This window comes from Atta colombica, unplaced genomic scaffold (genome assembly GCF_001594045.1).
Source record: "Atta colombica isolate Treedump-2 unplaced genomic scaffold, Acol1.0 scaffold189, whole genome shotgun sequence".
Lineage (NCBI taxonomy): Eukaryota > Metazoa > Arthropoda > Insecta > Hymenoptera > Formicidae > Atta > Atta colombica.
In genome coordinates this window covers 2,023,692-2,043,656 of record NW_017259281.1, presented here as the reverse complement: position 1 = coordinate 2,043,656, position 19,965 = coordinate 2,023,692, and the positions used below count along the sequence as shown (strand labels likewise).

General features: G+C 33.1%; 1 protein-coding gene across 3 annotated transcripts in view; it reads right to left on the bottom strand.

The window, feature by feature from the left end:
• LOC108686774 (rho GTPase-activating protein 7) overlaps positions 1–14,044 on the bottom strand; it is a 250,438-nt gene extending 236,394 nt beyond the window's left edge. For 2 of the 3 annotated variants that reach the window (XM_018192237.1, XM_018192239.1), the window contains exon 1: positions 12,936–14,044. The gene's annotated coding sequence lies outside the window, so the exon portion shown is untranslated. Of the gene's footprint in view, positions 1–12,931 lie in introns of all 3 variants that reach the window. The other variant, XM_018192238.1, reaches the window with a different exon arrangement.
• Positions 14,045–19,965: the final 5,921 nt, after the last annotated feature.

Sequence of the window (19,965 nt, the reverse complement as noted above, 5' to 3'; positions counted from 1 at the left end):
TCATTAAGAATCCCTTCTTTAGTGCATTCTTCGTCACGCTTAAGGATCAAATGTATCATCCGCGTATGTGTGGTCCCTTTGTTACTTTTACGACTTCATACGTTCTTACGGTTTGTACGTACTCAGTCTCTTGTAGCATTCATCTTGGCACGACACATTCTGTTTTAATCATTTCTCTCGAATCACACAAATAGCATTAATTAAATCTTCAAAAATATATCCTTATCTTCTGCCGCAAGTTAAATAAAATTTAAAAATATATAATAAAAGAATATTCCATTAAACAATAAAATTTTATATTGATCCTTCGTTTGCAATCTATGCCTTTTTGGCACAAGCAAAATTTCATTGTATTTCTCTAAATTAAAAGATAACGAAGTTCTCTACCTTATAAAATATCTTGTCAAAAAACTATTGATAATATAACAGAGATGTTGAGAAGTAATCCGAAATTTTTCTATACTTTTTGAAAGACTACAACAGTAAAAAAAATTGTAAACAAAGAGAGTAAAAAATATTTTTACTGCTTTTTGATTGCAGATTAATTCCATTTCCTTTATAAACTACTTCGCATTTATTTAATAGATTTGAAAGAATTGAAATTTTAATATTCTGGAAACTTCCCTCTTATTTTATTTTGTTACAACATAGTGACATTTATTTTCCCTCAAGAGAAACTGAGCAATAATAAGAAATAAAGGTTAAAGATTATTAAATGTGATTATGCATCTTCTTCTTGAATTACGGCAATCTATTTTCATTTTCACGTTCTTGATGCCATTTAGCGAGACTTGACTTTGTTAGTAGGCGTATACTGCACGAGTGTAATAGGGAAACGATGAGATAGAAAGCATGAAAAACGGGCATAGTGCAACGTCTTGATTTATCGCGTTTGTAAAATGTACACGGAGTCGTGCGGGAATATCGACATAACGTGATCGTGAAGATTGCGTGACGAGAGTTATTATCACACGATTTACAGTTTATCGCGTGTTTCATACGATTCACCTCGTGACTTGAATACGCGAAAACTTAATAATAAGCTCGAAAATAATCGTTATTAAGTAACAAACTTCCCCCTGAGTAAATAATGTATCGGTGTTTAATGCTTTATAACATATATAAATAAATAAGCATATACATGAATATAAATTTATATATAATATATATTATTTATGTCGAGAATCATTTTCATATCTGTATGTAATTTATTTCGTTTAATTTCATTTCGCTCATAATTTAAATTCAATCTGCTGGATTTATCACGTGAGTTATGTCTCGTGCACATTTCAGAGCTCAGTTAACATAAATTTCTCTGCACCCTATGAGATAGTCAGAAAACATTTAGGTCATAGCTTGAGCTATTGCAGTAATACAAATAAACAGTCCATCGTTGCAACGTCTACAAGAGAATAAGAAAACGATGTGTCTTGAATCGGATCCGACATGATGTTTGTTTAAGCGATGTAAGGAAGAGAGCTGCCTCAATCCGTTCAGTATCCAGAATTAGAATCAATCGCATTTATTATTCGAAACTCTCGCGAATAATTTAAAATAAAGAATAAACAAATAAATAAAAAGAATTACTAATTCTAATTCAATAAAAATTTCGATCCGTCTATTTTGTTTATTTTTTTCTAAGTTTCTGTTGTTATTCCAGATTCCTTTAATATATGATCTCGTGCATGATCTCGTTTTTCTTCTTAATCATAAAAGAGAGGATAAAACATTTCCCAAAGTCATAGAACGTCCGGGCTTTTCTCATCATGAGGTTAATATGATCGCTCGGTGGTCGTGCATCTTCAGCAATGATTGCATCGTGGCATTCGAACGGCGGCGAATAACTCGCGTGGTGGTCGTGCTTCCACTGCGATAGCTCGTTGCATTTTGAACGGCGAGTATCTTGTATTTCTACTTCACTGACGGCCGTCGGTTATCCGTGGAGATCCGACTCGCTCCTACGGGCTTCGGATCGCGTCAGAGAAGAGGCTGCTTTACATTGTGCGAGCTCTTATCTACCGTCTCAATCCTGCGCGAAAGGATCTCGAAAGTGCACGCCGATATACTTGTACGGATCGTAGAACTTAGAATTATGATATCTTGTCGCGACGCGCGCGGCAAACGTTCGCGTTGTTGAATCCCGCAATATAAATGCCATATAACTGTGAATTACGTTAAAATCACGATGTACGCAAAATTAAATCGAATGTAATTTCCAGTCGATTCACCGTGTTTCGTTATTTTTACAGTAGACTGAACTGATCAAATTTATTAAAGCAAAGTATCTGAATTTGCTTCTATCACGAGACATGCACGACTTTAATCTGTACAAATAAATTTTCTCGTATTACATGTTTTTCAAAATTAAGAAATTTTTCTCAAGTCATAATTATATAAGCATCAATTAAATATATGTGTATTTCTAATCATTAAATTAAACTTATATTTACGTTAAAAAGCAAAAATTTTGTCTTGTCTCTACTTACTTATAAGCATAATGTCATTAGACACATTACAAAATAAAAGTAAATAAATTAAAAACTAATATATATCAATAAAAATATAATTTTAATGTTTTTTTTTCGTATCCACGATAAAATCGTTTAGTATTTGAAGGGATAAATATTATTAGAAATCGCATACAGTAGATACTAAATGCACGATTCAACGATGAGAATGACGATAAAGAATAGAATAAGAAAAAACTAATGAAGCGTGATCAGCATGATCCATTTTGCTCTGGAATAGTCGCGAGTTCGCGAGCTAAAATACGCTATCCTCTCGCGCCATCCCCAAGTCGCAGAACTGGTTTTACACATGGTTGATTCTGATACATAAAGGACGAACAGGGATGAGAGGAGGCCGCGAATGGTTAAAGAGAGAGATGTATCGATGATCCTTACAGGGAATCCTCCCTTTTTACGATCCTAGCGATTCATCGCTCATCGTCTGATGAAAACGATGGATCTTTCTTGTGACATCCAAGTCTGTGTCACAGATAAACGGGCAACCTTTTACGTCTAAACAAAAAGTCAATCTAGCAGATCCTTATATCACGTATATCTCCTTGTTTTCTTTTTTATCATCTCTTTCATTTATTTTCTCTTTTCTTTTTATCCTAATTTGTTTATTCTCATCCATAAATCTAGTCATTAAACAAATGTAGTATAGTTTACAATATTAAAGTAAATTCATCAATTACGATAATTACAGAATTACTGTTTCTCTTAATAATTTTATATCCGTTAAATAAGTAGAAAGTTCATTTACAATAAATAATCATTTACAATAAATTCAATATTTAAAAAATTGTAACAATCATCCAAATTAATCTTACATTATATATTTATAAATCAAATATAAGTATAAAATAATAAGTATAAAATAAGTTTTATGAGCGTTCCTGCGATGCAGGTGGTCATTTCGTGCATTCTAAATGTCGTTTTTGCATCTTACGAAATCAGCTTTTTACGAATCGATTAATAGAAAATAATATTCGAATAAATTACATTAAGACACTAATATATGGTAGAACATTATCTTTTGTCTATAAATTCATCAGTAACGAGAAATTTATAATCTATTTATATTACACCTTATATCACATTCATAAAGAAAGAAAGTAAATTATGTGTCATAAAAATGCTTACAAATTCCACAAACGATGTTTGTGAGATAAATATTAACTATTAAATGATGAAATATGCTAAACATACTGAATGTTAATAAGGAATAAGATATGTTGCAATAGTAATAAGTATTAGCAGAAAATGCCAAAAATGTTGTATAAATGTTACGAGGATAATATATTATTTTAAACTACGATTTTATGATAATATTTGATATTTTTGTAAAAATATTAAACGCTCATACTAAGCTCATAATAAGCTAGTGTGGTAACAGCGTGTTTCATATTCACTTAAAGACAAAGCTTGTCAATATTTTAATAAAATATTAGCTCACAAAGTCGTAGTAAAAATTATTAATAAGACTTAAAAATAACAATAAGTGAATAGATATAATGTTTTAAAACGACAATATTTTCGAGCAACAGAAATTCTAAAGTACTGTCACATATAGTAACAATAAACGAATGATATTAGGAGCACGATCATTTTGCAACATTAGCAGAAACAAATTCGATTTTCTTCGACATTTTCTTCGAGTTTTAGCAAGCCACAAATATGTATGACTAACTACAAGCAAATATCGGAGTAGGCAAGTAGGAAGGGACATGATATGATTCATGCGTTAGGTCTTTACAAACAACCTCGGAGAACTTAATCCTTATGCGAGACGAGAAGCTCTCCAGAGGCGTTGATACCGGTACTATCAATGACTTCTCGGCGCGACTCTTCATCGTCGCTCGGACAAAGTAGGTCTGCTGGTATTTATTTACGCCGCAACTTTTTCAAAACATACATTCTAACTTTTAATATACAGATTGCCTTTAACTTTTTCGACATTAAATTTTTATATAGAAGAAGTTATAAAAAATATGTAATAATAATTAATCTAATAATAATTAAGCAATAATTAATTGTGCTATATAATCATTTAAAAAACTTCGCGTTTACTGAATTCTGTCAAGTTTTATTGACGCATTAACATGGATTCGCGTATTGAATAGTACAGTAATTAGTTCAGACAGCAATATATCAAAATAATGCTCACATGATTTCATATTGGATTCGATGTTTACTTGACTACACGCTATTTCGAATGCATCAAAGAATCAATTCTTCGTCGTGTTTCAGGATCGCTTCTTGATCTCGTGCTGGCAACGAGCATTTCTACGACATTGAGGTCGGTTTTATCGCGCTCTATCGACTGCTCTATCGACGGAAGACCACCCACATAGTCAGTTTCCGGCATTAAACAGAGAAATATTTTCGTAACCAGCACGCATTGCCGTGCTCGTCGCGTGTCGATTTTTCTCTCTTCCGCCCTCACTCCATTTCACGCACGAGTGAAATGAAACACTCTTATCAATGCATTGAACAGTGACAATAGTCTCTTACTATTTAATTGACTGTAATTGCTTTCGATTTCCTCGATTGTCAATTGTGCTCGTCGCAATACAAGGAAGTTCGATGTATCGATGTATACGCGTATATGTAATCAATCAGAGTGATTGACTAGATCGACGGCGCCTATTTGCATATTTGAATCACGATCTGATCAATAAATGCTTTTCCTTTATGTTCCTGTTGATTATCTTTACTGATAGATTATAATAGCTCGATAGCTCCTTCCTATTTTATCATATCAATATTAATACGTTATTTATTTCTGAATTGATGATTACTTTATCGATAAAAAATACTAAAAATTAAAAAAATGTTCTTATATTAAAATAAAATTAAGTAACATCTTTTTTGAATAGCAACGCAATAAATTCCGATAAGATAGTTAATTAAACATGTATTTTTATTCAACAAGATCTTGTTATTTTTTTTAAGGATATTCTAACAACCATTGATATTAAGAATTTATTTGTTTTTTTTATTTCGATTTATATCAAAGCTTTTACATATATAATTTTAATATAATACAAATAATATAATTTGTGCGTGAATCATCTTAAAATTTTAACTTTCTGTTATTTTTAGAGAATCTGGATTAAAATAAATTTCTTTAAACTCTGTAAAGAATTATAAGATTATTATACCTCGTATTCTATCGACGGTAATCCTGGTTAATAGAAGTCGTCTTTAGGGCCGTCCTTCATTGGAGGGACAGCCAATAGGCTGCAGGCTCGATTTCAAAGAAGCGCGCTATAGCATAACCATAATTCCTCGAGAAATATGACCCAATGACACAATAAGTACCAGTCATTACCGCGCGCGTAACCGGCCCCGGCAGGCGGTAAGAAAATTAAATTCCCACGCGCAATTGCCTTCGCGCCGTTAACGTTTTCCGTCCGTGTTAGAAGGTCGCTTGAGTGAATTTGCAGCTACGTTTTAGCCACACTATTTTTCTGCGCAGATACTGAAAGATAAAACAAGAAAATTTCCGTCAACGCTGTTATTTGAATTTTTTAAATAGACCTTGAAACATCGTGGAACGAAGTCGCATTTTTTCAAGTGCTTGCGACGCGCAAAGACTCCCGCTTTCCTATTTCCCTCACAACGATACAAACGTATTACCGCTGCTCCTTGCGGCATTCGTATTCCGAGGAATAAAGCCCAGATCGCGCATAAATATTTCACACATCACCCATCGAGATATACAGTCGTTTAGAGGCGCGCGAGGAGAAGAGCGCTCCCGGCACTTGGGGTTGGCTCGCGGAAAGTTTCGCGCGATTTTACGTTGCGTCATAAATGCGGGATGTAAATCATGCAGGGGACATGAGTGACTCCGCGACGGTACGTAAAAGTTAAAGGATTAAGAAGGAAGCGAAGAGGAGTCAGAGGATCATCGACAACGTAATTAATCCTGTACATCGGAAACGTATAACAATTATTTCTTTTCCTATTTTTTTTTCTATATGTAAAATATTACATAAAATCAAAGATCTCCATGAAAGTTGTGAAAGTTTATAATATTTATAGAGTCTATAAAATATGATAGAAGAATGATGCCATCAAAGATCATTACATTCAATTTATCATATTATATATGTCCGTGAAATTTAATACTTAAATTTTATTAATTTACTAAACATGTTTTAAAAATTAAGAATTTTAAATAATTTTACTTCTCTTCAACTAATAAATTATGATATTTTATATTATAATTTTTCAGAATAAAATAAAGTTTTGATAAACTTGATTGATGATAGTTACATCCGTTTTCTATTATTGATGACTTATAGTTTGTAAAAGGTAGTAGCCTGAACAAAGAACGTATTTCCGTTGAATGATTGGAGTATATCACATAAAATATATGAAGCTTTTCGGAAGAGCAGTCACACGTGCTGACCACGTGTTTCGTTGGAAGCCTGGCAGTAAAGTAGTCATAGCTCGCTCATCATCACGAACAAAGGAAGACGCGTCGTCACTCCTTCATAATAAATTTCATGAAACGATCACTCTCATGTCGATAATTAACGATTTAAACAATGGTTGTTCTCCATGGATAATCGATAATAACCATTATATTCCTTGTATTAGCCACTGAAAATCGAAAAATCTCTGCTACGTTTTCTATTAACGATAAACCAACAAACATCGATTAATTTCCAAAAATCATAGATGAAATCTTATCGGAGCTGATAGGCTGCGTTTAAACACGTGTGTACATATACACTACATACCGCGAAGAGCAAAAATATCCGTGTGATTCGTCATTCTCGAAAGGAGAAGCAACGATATTTAATTGAACGTGATAAACGTCATTCACGACGCAGCAGGGTATCTCATCTCTCTGCGTTCTGACTGATACAATAAGGTAGCGTTTATTTACAGTCTCATGGTCGATCAATAATATGACTCTCGAATCGTAATAAAAAAAAAACACAGTTTCCACGCAAGCTTTTCAAGTCTCTAAATAGATCTATTCGCGTTGTTTGAAATCTTGAAAAATTTTTGAAGTTAAAAGAAAATAAATATACATTCAGACGTTAAAGAGAGAGAAAGAGAAGATTCTGAGTGTATGAAAAGTATAAGCAAAGCGAAAAGACTTAATAAGTTGTTTACAAGAAATAATAAAAAGTAAAACGGAGTAGAAACTCGAAAAAGAGGTTCTTTTTAATATATATCTTACATAGAGAATTTATCCTTTTTAATAATAATTGTGAATTTGTGTTGTTAGTCTAGTCATGTAAAATAAAGAGTTTAAGTTGCAAACAGAAAGCTACATACTTCTCTGCTGCGATCCGTCTGGCAGAAATAACTCGCCCTCCCGCTTTGAATTAAGAAATCGAACGTTGCCATTGTCGATGTAATGCAGAGAGCTTTGAGTTTCGCAATCGCATTACGTCTATTTACGAGCGACGCGATAACTGCTCGCTTTATGTAAATTGCCGCGTTGCAATTTCTGCAAGAAATGCGGACATAGCAACGGTGTACACAATAATTCTTCACTATTATCGCTTAGATTTTCATCAAGTATCATAAATAATATAAATTGCAATTCTTTTTACAAGTAGATTATTGTAGAAAACGTATAATTAATTTCAATTAATTAACATACAATATTATTTTTTATCTTTAAACGTATAATAATATTCTTAACCTTTATGTTGTGTTTTTTTTTCAAAAAATTGTATCTTACAAATTGGTTTGCAAAGTATAAACATCTTTTCATAATCGATTCTTCGATATAAGCAATGTGATTTTTTTATTATTTGTTTGTAGCTTATTATTATTATGTATTACAGTTTATATAGCTAAAATAATAATTTCTGAAAATATTTTAATTGCTTAATTATTAAATATCGTATTATTATTATCGTATTATTTTAATTAGATCAAATTAATAACATAATGACAATATCAGCTGTCTTATTCATCACACGTACTGCAAAATAAATAAAAACTACTAAAGTGTAAAATATTTGTGTTATTATTCCAAGTGTTATTATTCAAACGCACATCAATAATTGCGTTCAGCAGAAAAAATAGCTTTGCAATTATTAAAATTTTTTAATATGATTAGTTCTTACTATTAATAGCTCACTGAATATATATAATAAATTATATTAAAGAATCTTACAACAATTGCAAAGCTTTTTTTTCTGCTGAATAGCTATTATACTGCATTAATCGCATACGAAAAAAAACATGATTGCTTCTTTTCGTTCGCGTCTTTTATGAAGTAAGCATAAATAAACACGCTTCTTTTAATGTGCGTTTGAAGCATTCATAATTTTTAGCTGTATACTGCAGTATTCATTCAGAATCATACCAGGAGTGTTGAATGAAAAGACTTCAATTATAAAGTATCATCATCTGATTTCATTAACACGATTTCTTCGCTTTCTACGAGATCTTAAAGCAAATAAATCTATATCTCAATCATATTCCAAATAAATTAATCGTCGAACAAGATCGAGATGCAATTTCGTCTTGCAAAACACAGAGATAATAAAAAGTATTAAATTGTTCAAACATTACTCACAGCAAAGTTAAACAATTAGAATCATAAGTTTGAATATTCTAAACATATTGCATCACACTACTCTGCAAACGAACGAGGAAACGTGAGAAAATAAGAGAAAAAAATTGTCTTCTCGAAGCAGGTAGCACGGTACTAGACACGCGGAGATTTAATCAAGACGGGACGTTCCACGAGGATGATGATTTCACGGTGATGTCACCGCGGCATCGAGCGGAATCGTAATCAGGATTTCGCCTTCAAGGATGGACGCGCACCGGCCGAGCGAGTTGCCACGCCAGCGTGGCAGATACCGATCGTCATTACGATAAATCGAACGAATCATCGCCCCGTACTCGCGTCGCGACGCTGTGGTGTGCTCGCGCTTTGATCCGAGATGTAAAAATACACGTACCACATACACATTACCGGCTAGGCAGCTCCTGTAAACAACGGGCCTCACTTCCGTTACACAGCCGTTAATTCGCTGCGCAGATTCATGTCAATCGGATATCACGTTTAATTGGATGATCAGAGCTGTGCTAGATTTAACGATCTCACTTCGTTTTAGATATCGAACTCGATGGCAAGGATATAGCGGCAAGGATATAGTGGCATTAGATATAGCGGCAAAAACGAGGAAAATTCTTGTCGGCTACATGACTTACAATTTTGCGTCTAGTCCACCCCGATCTAATAGCGAAACTCAATTGGACACAGTCAGTATACTGCACATTAAAGTTGTACATAAATAATGTAAAGATATATAAAAAATAAAAATAAACAATCTATACAGAGCTAAGAGTCATAGACTGATGAAGATGCCAACAATTAAATTCTATTAATCGAGTGTGCGTAATCTTCTTTATTTTGTCAAAATGTTACTCGATTAATGGTATAGAATTTAATCGTTGGCACCTTCATCAGCTTATGACTCTTAGTGACCCTGTATAGATGCTTTATCTTTATTTTTTATTTTTAAGATTTCGAGTCTGTACAATTTGATGTAAAAATTTATGTTTATTATAAATGATATTAGTATTATAGAACTCGATTAAATTGTGAAATATACTTTATTGTGCTGTTAAGTAAAATACAGTGAGTGCCAAAAGTATTTACGCACGTGTACAAGAAAGATATCTTAAAAGAAATCTTATTTTTTGAAAATAATTACTAAATAGCAATTTATTAATAAAAAATAAGATAGATGTATATTTCTCAAAATTATTTTGCCTAAAGAATATGTGTGTAATAATTAAAATGTATTATTTAAAAAAAAAGTGAAAACAAAAAATGGGCATAAAAGTAATTATCGAGAAATTTAATTCTTCTAAAATCAAGAAATGCAAAAATCTTTTGATTTATATTAAGATGTATACTCATTGTATAAAATTGTATGCAGTATATCATTCAAAATATTTGCATTTCACTTTTACATTCAGATTAAATCATATATAATGATTTTAATATGCACCAGTGCGCATTAGTGTGTCCAATCAAATTAGCTATAAGTTTCGCATTCATAATAAATAACCGAAAACACTCTTATCAACTGCATAATTTACAAGTAATTTTATGACTAGTTCCACCCTGATCTAAGTTTCGTGTTTCTTTCTCACAATAAATAATACCAAAATTATACGTTCAATAATCGGTTTCTAAATTCTTTTCGGCCTATTATTCTTCCACCGATCGTTACGTGTAATAAATCGACTTTTCGATTGACGTCACAACGCGCATTGCGCGCGTGTTGAGCGAAAGAGAAGGAAAAAAACAGAGTGTTGAGTTATGTATTTTATTGTCAGATCGCAACATCAACCAGTTGTCATAATCCTATGCGGCGTATGCGATTATTCAAATTCATAAAATTAAAATTTAAATAGTTGCTCTAATAAAATGCAACCTATCAATGTTTTGTACCTATCAATGAGAATTTGCGCATTGGAGCGCAATAGAAATTCCTCCGCGATAAAAATGTCTTATTACTTGTCAGCAATTATATACAATTAATCGAAGTTTAATGATATGTGAGAACAAAATGTAAAGTGACATTCAAGATTTTTCTTAGTGTGTACTTTGAAAATAAATCGAATAAATCTTAGCACAGTGCCTATTATTTTTCTTCGTGTGATTATCATGTATACGTTTAATTTAAATTTTATAAAAAATTTGAAAATACTGATCAAAAATCAAATAAAAAGGGGAAATTTTTAAAGTCCAATTCGAACAATTTTCAATATTTTAAATAATTTTCGAAGGCTTTTCAACAGGTTGTCAACAGTTTTGAATCATCTTTTAAAGAACGATTTATTGATCATTATTTATTGTCATTATTTAGAATAAATCTGTATGTAAAAAAACCGTTTTTTGAAAGATTTAGAACTTTCTTGACAGTCTAGTATTTCAAAAATGCCTGTTTAAGACTTCGATTCATTCATCACTACTTCAGATTGTGAAATAAGAAAGTATACAATAAAAATTTTTGCAAATATATTTTAATAACATAATACAATAGATAGAATCAACTATAAAATATATCGAAATATATAAAATATCTTTCCACTTGTTTCATTAATTAATATGTAACTATATATCTCTGGAAATGAGTTATACAAAAACAAAATGACCTGTATTCACGTGACAGTTTTGACAAACTGTCAAATGAATAATATATATAGATATAGCAGAAATAAATATATATGATTTAATTTTGTATATTTTATAAACCTATTCTTTTTTTATATTGCAAATGTTGTTTTATTAAGAAATATTTCTATTAAAATATTTCTATTAAAATATATTTTATATTCAAAAATATTTTTGGAATATTAAAGTTACAATTAAGTATTTCAGAAATATTAAATTTCAAAAATATTTTTAAAAAACAAAATTTTAAGAGGAATAGCCTCACTCCCTTCCTCCTTATGAATCCATTACTGGTTGACGTCACAAATGAGAAATACTCGTATTATCTGAGTTTTAATGAAAAGCAACATGGTAAAAAAAGCTACGCAATGATAACATAACATAATTTATCGTTAAGAGTTACAGAATCACCATACTGAAGCGATATTTAACGAAAGGAGTGCTGATGTCAAAAGTTATTTTGACGCTATTCGCTACTGTTCTTCATGAGAATATCTGCAAAACGTATAAAAGAATAATCCAAAAATTATTTTTTGAGCTCTCAATTTTGGACTGAACTGTGCGTCAAACTTTACCTTATATTGAAACATTAATTACAGAAAAGTTTGAAGTTGAGGTGACAATTATTATCAGAGGGGAAAGCTGGGAATGTAAAAGAAAACGGATTTTCGCATAGACGTAGTGATTCCTCTTTCAGCTATAACAATTGTCAAAATTGCTTCAACCTGAAACTTCTTTGTAATTAATATTTCATTGTAGGATATCATTTGGCACACAGTTCAGTCCAAAAATTGAGGACCCAAAGAACGGGCGAAAAAAACTTCTTTTTTGTGATCACTCTTTTTCTCCGCAATTTTCCAAGATCGGAATTTCCGTCGTCATTAGCAGTCGTTAAGTACAATCATAATAAGTAAGAATACAAGATGTTCCGCTCCTGAGATGCGCAGTCGATCAGAAAATTAGCACAAAATGTTATGAGCTAATATAGAGAATCGCTATTAGAAATTTATTACTAATAAGAAATTTGTTCCAAAATTATATTCGACCGCCATTATATACAATGAACACCTTGTATTTTTACATGATAGGTCTGCTTTTTTTATTTCTGCACTAGCTGCGCTAGAATCCTCTTTCTCTCTTTTATCAGATATCAAACATATACTTCAGTTTAAGTCAAAAATGTACCAAAAGTCTAATTTAGCCACAGATTACACGGGTATATAACTTTCGAAAGTGAAATACTTACTGACCTGAGGATCCCAACAGACATTCAAGAGCGCGCCGATGACAATGCGACGGCGTGCATCCACGTGTTTCAGGCAGTGTAGTTTAAATTTACTCGTACAAACGTCGACGTGACACAGCGAACACAAGAACACTAACGAACACAAGAAACCACTGGCCACCGCGGCCGCGCGGCGTCTTTTTCACGATCCCGATTATATCACTGCGCGGTCACGCTGTCTTCCTCTCTCGGAGCCGGATTGCGTTTCCGGCGCTTCACTTTTCCGCGAAACGTCGAGCGGCTTCACTTCCGCGAAATTTCGAACGACCACGATTTTGTCGCGCGAATTAACGCGATAACGTCACGTCTCCTCGGCTCCGATTCGTCGTTTTACTCCGTGAAACGTGTCGCGCGAACTGTTGTTCGATTTCGCTGTCGGCGAAGGTCTGAAGTTGCAGCGTTTCCGATCACAGTGAACTTCGCAGCGAACGCGAACGGTTCAATTTGTACATAATTCAATTCGGCCATAGAGATCGGATTTTCATCCCGTCACGAGTTCTCCGTATCTCGATGTTTCACGTGGCACAAAGCCTTTTTGGTACACAAACTTGAAAAGAGAGAGCAATCGAATTCTGTGGCGTTATATATCTTGTCACGTGGCCGCAACTGTTATCCACCGCACTTGTTGATTGTCGTCGCCATGGACACGAGTGCCCTGTCGACAGGGAACGTTCCCGCGAAATTCCGATACGCGCACAAATCCACCTACGCGAAGTCAATACACGTAAGTCCAATAATCTCGCACGTAACGAAGGACGCCCGGCACGTCGGACCACACAAACGACACTCTCACTTCCGTTTGAAACGCGCCGGAACTGCCACGCACGAGAAACGAATCTCGCGGGAGAGCAAGCGATACCGCCGCGCCAGTTTGTTGGCGCTTCTTCCTCTCGTCGAATTTACGTGGCGATTTTGCTGTCACGACGGAAAAGCGGAGGACGCGAAGTGTCGCACAAACCACTAGATTGAGGAAAACTCATTCGGAGCAACGGCTCGACGCGACGACGCGACGCACCGCCTACGCGCGCGTAAGCGATGCGTTCAAATCGAATTAGCGCCACGAAATGCGACAACCGACTCCCGCGATCGCCACGGCGAGACTGAGCGACAGCGACGTGCGCATGCTCGGCACGCTTACTGCTCCGAACCGAGCCAGTCACGAAGTCGTCCCCTCTCAGTCCCTCCCGCGATTGCAGAGAGTCCCGCGTCCCGCGACATGCGGCGTCGCGCACCGTGCCTCTCTCACTTCCGATCTGTCTCCCTCGCACGTCGCACGTCGCCCAACTCTGCCGCTGCTCCCTCGTCATCCCACTCTCGCTATCCCCGCGTGCGCTTCATTGAGAATCCTTATCTCCGATTCTTCCTAACGTCGATTGCTTACATCAGAGGTTCCCAAACGTCTCGTCGCAATCACGTCGTCTTTTGTTTATTTACGAAAACAATGCGTATTTAAGTCCGTAGGTGACTTAAGAGTAAACTCTAGAAGTTTAGACTCGAGATTTGAGAATATGCAGAGAAAATCGAACGTGTACCCCACATCCCACGTCGCGTCTTAATAAAATGTTTTAAGGGTGAAGTAAATTTGAAAATGTGATATCAATTTTTTCTATTTAAAAAAATAAATATGATTTTTTTGTATATTTTGTGTTATACAAATGAGTTTTAGACATGTCCAGAAAAAGAAAGAAATCTATTTAGTGTAATTAATATATTTTTTTTTGTGATAATTATTGAATAATTAGAAGCGGATAGCAATAACTGAATAAATTCGATTTGTTAGCATTATTCATTTTTAATTATAACATAAAGAAAAAAGTTGTAAACAAAAAATTATTGCAACGAATGTGAGATTGTATCATAATAACATCGAAACCTTCAAAATATTCTTCTGTAAAATTATATTTTTTTATTTAATTGTTCAATAAAAAATACATAATTTTATTAAACATTTTGAAAAAAAAATTAAAAAGTGGAAAAAAAAAAATTTTTTTAAATTATAATTAAAGATTAGAAAAAATTATTTAGAAAAGAATATTAATCGAAATTACAAAAAAAAAAATTGTTAAAACAATTCGAATATATTAATCCAATATTGAGAAAAAAAGAGCATAAAAAGAGATTTTTTGTTCTGTAATTTCGTAACTATGTAATCTTTCTGTTTAAACAGGTATTTTTTATGAAAAGAGATGAATTTTTCATAAGTCATAATTTTTATTAAATTATCTGATCAGATAAAATCTGGTCAGTTTGATACAATATTTTCTTTATTTCTATCTTTTTTGTTAGGAATTGCATTTCTTTTTATATCTTTTTCTTTGAATGCTCTCTATGTAAGGTTAGATATACAATGTTATCTTTCTCTCTCTTTCACGCCTAACTCGAGTATGATTAACCCGTCGTCTCGTCAACGTATGTGCAGTTCTCATTCTCTCAGCTGTTCCACGTGGAGGCACGCACGTGCGTGTGCACGCGTGGGCGTCCGTCGCACCGTAGGCGCCGGTCCTCAGTTTTCACGGAATGATTAGCAAAGATGTAGGAGTCTAATTACGCGTGCGTGCCTACCGATTGTTCGCCGCACGGAAATTTTTCCGACTACGATACAATATCGGCTAACTGTGTCATGAATAATTCATTCGAGAAACAATTATTATTATTACACCCTTAATTCTATTTTGTAACATTCATCTACGTATTAAATATTTTTGCCGATGGACTGTTTCGATCATTTTCTTACAGGGTAATAATATCTTAAAACATTTTTCTTCTTTGAAAAGAAACGCTGTATAGGATCCATCCATTCTTTTTTTCCCTCTAGATATTATTCTTTTTTTTTGAAAGGGCACGGAATATCCGGAGGGATTTTCCGAAGACGTTTAGAATAATTGTGTGCGTCCAGAGTTTCAAAGAATCTTCTAAACATTTTACTTTGACTCCTCTTGTGCTGCTTTGTATTAATTTTGTTGTATTAGTCTACGTTAGATATAGTAAATCTTAAGCTGTAAGAAATTGATCAATCACAGTCAAAGTTTTCTTGTTAGTTATGTATTCACATGTATTAAAACATTCTATGTTTAATATTAGTTTAATAATTAGAACTATTCATTCACTGTTCTGATCAATTTTATTAACCTATATGCGTTTTAATATATTAAGAGTACCGAGGTTGCAAGCAAAATATTCGGGATTTTTGACTTGGAAGTTCTAGTTTTGCAAATTTTTATATAGCAGCTTCCAAGCTGTATACAATTTTGTAATTACGAATTAATTGTAATTAAAAATATTAATATCTTTTTTATTTAAATGTTGCTATTAATGTAAAATATTATATAAAAATCATTTATAGATATATAATCGATTAAATTAATTATCAAATAGGAAAGTGCCAATACGATGGAGGCTAGATCTTAGAAATGATTATCTAATAATATTTTAAAATGTAAATTCTAAAAATTTATCATACACATAAACATACACCGATTACGTCGTATCGAAATTGAAATGCAATCTATATATAAACTGAAGTTGAAATAATATCACAATTAAATAATATCACAATTAAATTGATGTCGATTTAATTGTAATATTATTGATACTTTGTGCAAAAAATATATTCCAATCAGGATTTTACTATATTGGCCCTTGTCTTAGTTATTTAATCTGTTCATAATAGTCTATTTTATCTTATTATTAAATTAATTACGAAATATTGATACATTTGAAATATTGATACATTTTTTTACCATGTTCTTTTTCTTTGTTTAAATCTATTATTTCTTTGTTTAAATTTATTATTAGATCTGTAATAGCTTTCGTTATTTCAAGAATAAAGATTCTTAATTATATCGCGATTCAAAAATTATGACGTTTGTCTTGACAAAACCAATTTTTGCGCGATATCCTCGGGCGAACTTCGAGGTGGCAGGCCAAAATTTATCGCGACAGGACTGATCGATGGAATGCAACGAAGCACCTCCGCACAGAATGTCCGCTTCAACCATGGGTCCGGTGCGAATGCGGCGCGTCCTTGAAACCAAGGATCCCGAGCCATTAATTCCGCGGAGGATGTTCCGCGGGAGAGAACATTCGTCCTCGCGAGACTCAGCTGTTTCTTATGGAACGTGCGAGTATGTTGGAGAGCATGTGTGGTTACACGTTCTCGACTATCTTGAGTGAATAGTGCCAGCCACTACGTCGCCTCATAGTTTGTTACTCTGAAAGATCTCTCCGACCATCGTAAAATCTACCGGAGGAAAGCCGCGACGTCCGTTAGATCTTAAATTTACGCGCGACTCAGCACAAGGAATGTTTATTAAACTCTATTTTATATGTATATATTGAAACAAAAAATACAAAGTAAAAGAGAAACAATTTTTCTTCGAAATATTTAAATTTGTAAAATGCAATCAATCTTAAAATCCTAGATTAATCGTCAATTTCAAGATTCTCCAATAAAATAAAAAAAAAACAACTCTCTAATATATTAAATATTAAAATTTTTCAAAAGAATAACACAAAATTATTTTAAATTATTTAAAATTAAGCGCAGTGATAAAATTTCTCTTTATATAAATATTTTTTAATTGTTTCAAGCACCAATTTTTTTTATTATATATTTATATTAATTTTGTGAAATTATATGAAAATTATTATGTATTAAAACATGTATGTTATGTATTAAAACATTTTCGTAACACTGTGTCATTGTCCTCTATGACGAGTCATAATGCACGGGACTCGCAAAATCGATAATGGACGAGCAGGAAGAAGCTTGTGCATACATCGCAGCCATACGGTATGCTCGCCGCATGCCAACGAGATTACCCTATTATTACTTCATCTAGTCCAAGATGGTGTTAGCCCGTGGCTTTCCGTGCTTTGGGTACGTTAAGATAATCAGCTATTTACCGCGCAGGTTGTTCAACCCTTCTGCTAAGAACAGAGCGTGGTTCTCTACGCCTACGTTATAGCATTGTAAATATTCACTTAAACGAAAACCCATGATAGTTGAGTGTTAATCTCAATAATTCTTTAGAGCTATCAGGAAATTTCTTTTTATCTTTTCACTTAAATCATTCCATATGTAAGAATGCTAAGTCAACAACATTTTTTTTGAAAAACTTTTTAGGAAAAAGTTTGAAGTAATATTCTAAGGAATAAATTCTTGATTCATTTTATAAACGAAACGTTCAGATAATAATTAGAATATCTCGGTCGAACGATAATAATTGACATTGTATAACTCTTTTTCTGGAAGTCGGCGGCGTTGCGTGTCACAAGAGAGTCCGGCGGCGTCTTTGCGGCACATCGCGCGTTTCAACTTTAATTCGTCGAGGGAAATACCACGAGCGCCCGCATGCCTTTTCATTAATCTCAATTATGGCGCAATTAAAAGCAGTTAACGAAAGTGGGGTCATGAACCGGCGACGTGCCCACCTTCGGGTTCTTTCGTTCTTGCTTTCATAAGTGTTTTACGCACGTTATTTATAATTAAGAATATATTTCAAAGAATATAAAAAATGAAATTTATTCGTATTATTTTAATGTTCAAACTTCAGACATTTCAACATGCATTTATGTATAAAATTGCGAAGAATAATTATAACATACTTTTTAAGGATAATTTTATAAGTATACAAGAAATAATTTAAATGATAATTGTGCTAATAATTTTATGATTATAAAAGAAAAAAATTAATGTAATGTATTATTACTTTTATTCCTAATTATTAAACAAAAATGATAACACATTTTCTTTCTTTTACTTTTACAATTATAAAATTATCCTTAAAAAATACGTTATAATTATATATAATATTCTCTTTGCAATTTTTTACGCATGATATACAGTATACGTATAAGGAAATTTGTTATAAAAAAAGTCTTATTTGTAGAAAATAAATATTAATTAGCAATTTTATACAATGAATATATTCTGTTCTAACAAACGAGCTTTGCATTTCTGATTTTAGAAGTTAAATTTCTCGTCTGTATGAATATTTTTTGAGTTCAAACAATTTTTAATTTTCGCTTATTTTTCACACAGATGATATATTTTGTATAATTATATATACATCTTTTTGGTACATATAATTTTAAGAAATATAGTCTATTTTATTCTTTATGAATAAATTGTTAATTATCCAACAAGAAATGATCGTCAATTCGATCGTCAATCGAATTAAACATCGAATTGATATTGAAATCATCGTATTTATATTGATTTGACATCAATTCAATGACTCATTTCTCACTAGATAATCTTTACTTTTTAAAAATAAAAATTTTTTAAAAATATTTTCTCTTTACGAATATTTTTTGTACTCACTATATATGCTTACTAAAATGTTTTAACTGAACTTATTAGTTATGGAAATGTTGACTATTCATTCTAATAATAAAGAGTAGAGCTCACAATTCATGGAATTAGGGATTGATGTTTCGAAACGCCGTATAGATCGCGGACAATACTTTCTGAGCTGCGAGTTATGATATATGTATTTTCGTGTTCGAATTCATCAAGGCGCATTAAAGAGACCCGGAATATCTCATCGTCGATTTCATTTGCATTCCTTTTCTCACCAAGGCCGCATCGGGCCCATGGGACCTATAGCTCCGGGGGTTCTCGCTCGGTTGTTTCACCGCGCGCGTCTCTCGTCTATGGCTTTCGTTCTCGCGCGAGGCGGTGCGTATTAAAGGTCCACCTCGATAATAATGACAAACGTTCGTCCTCGCGGCGAGAATTATTCGTTTCGCGATCGTCCCGTCGAGGGCCTCTACGGAAATGCGGGTGTTAAATCAACGACTGGCACGAACTTAACTTACCTCGTTATCGCCCTTACGTTCTACGCACTGTGCGACACGCGAGATTTACTTAACAATGATGACGATATCTCCGAAAAGTGCGAGGATCGTTATTCACCAAAAATAATCAGTGTTCCGTAATCTATATATAGATTCGTTACAATCTTTAATCAATCTTTAAATTAAAACAAATT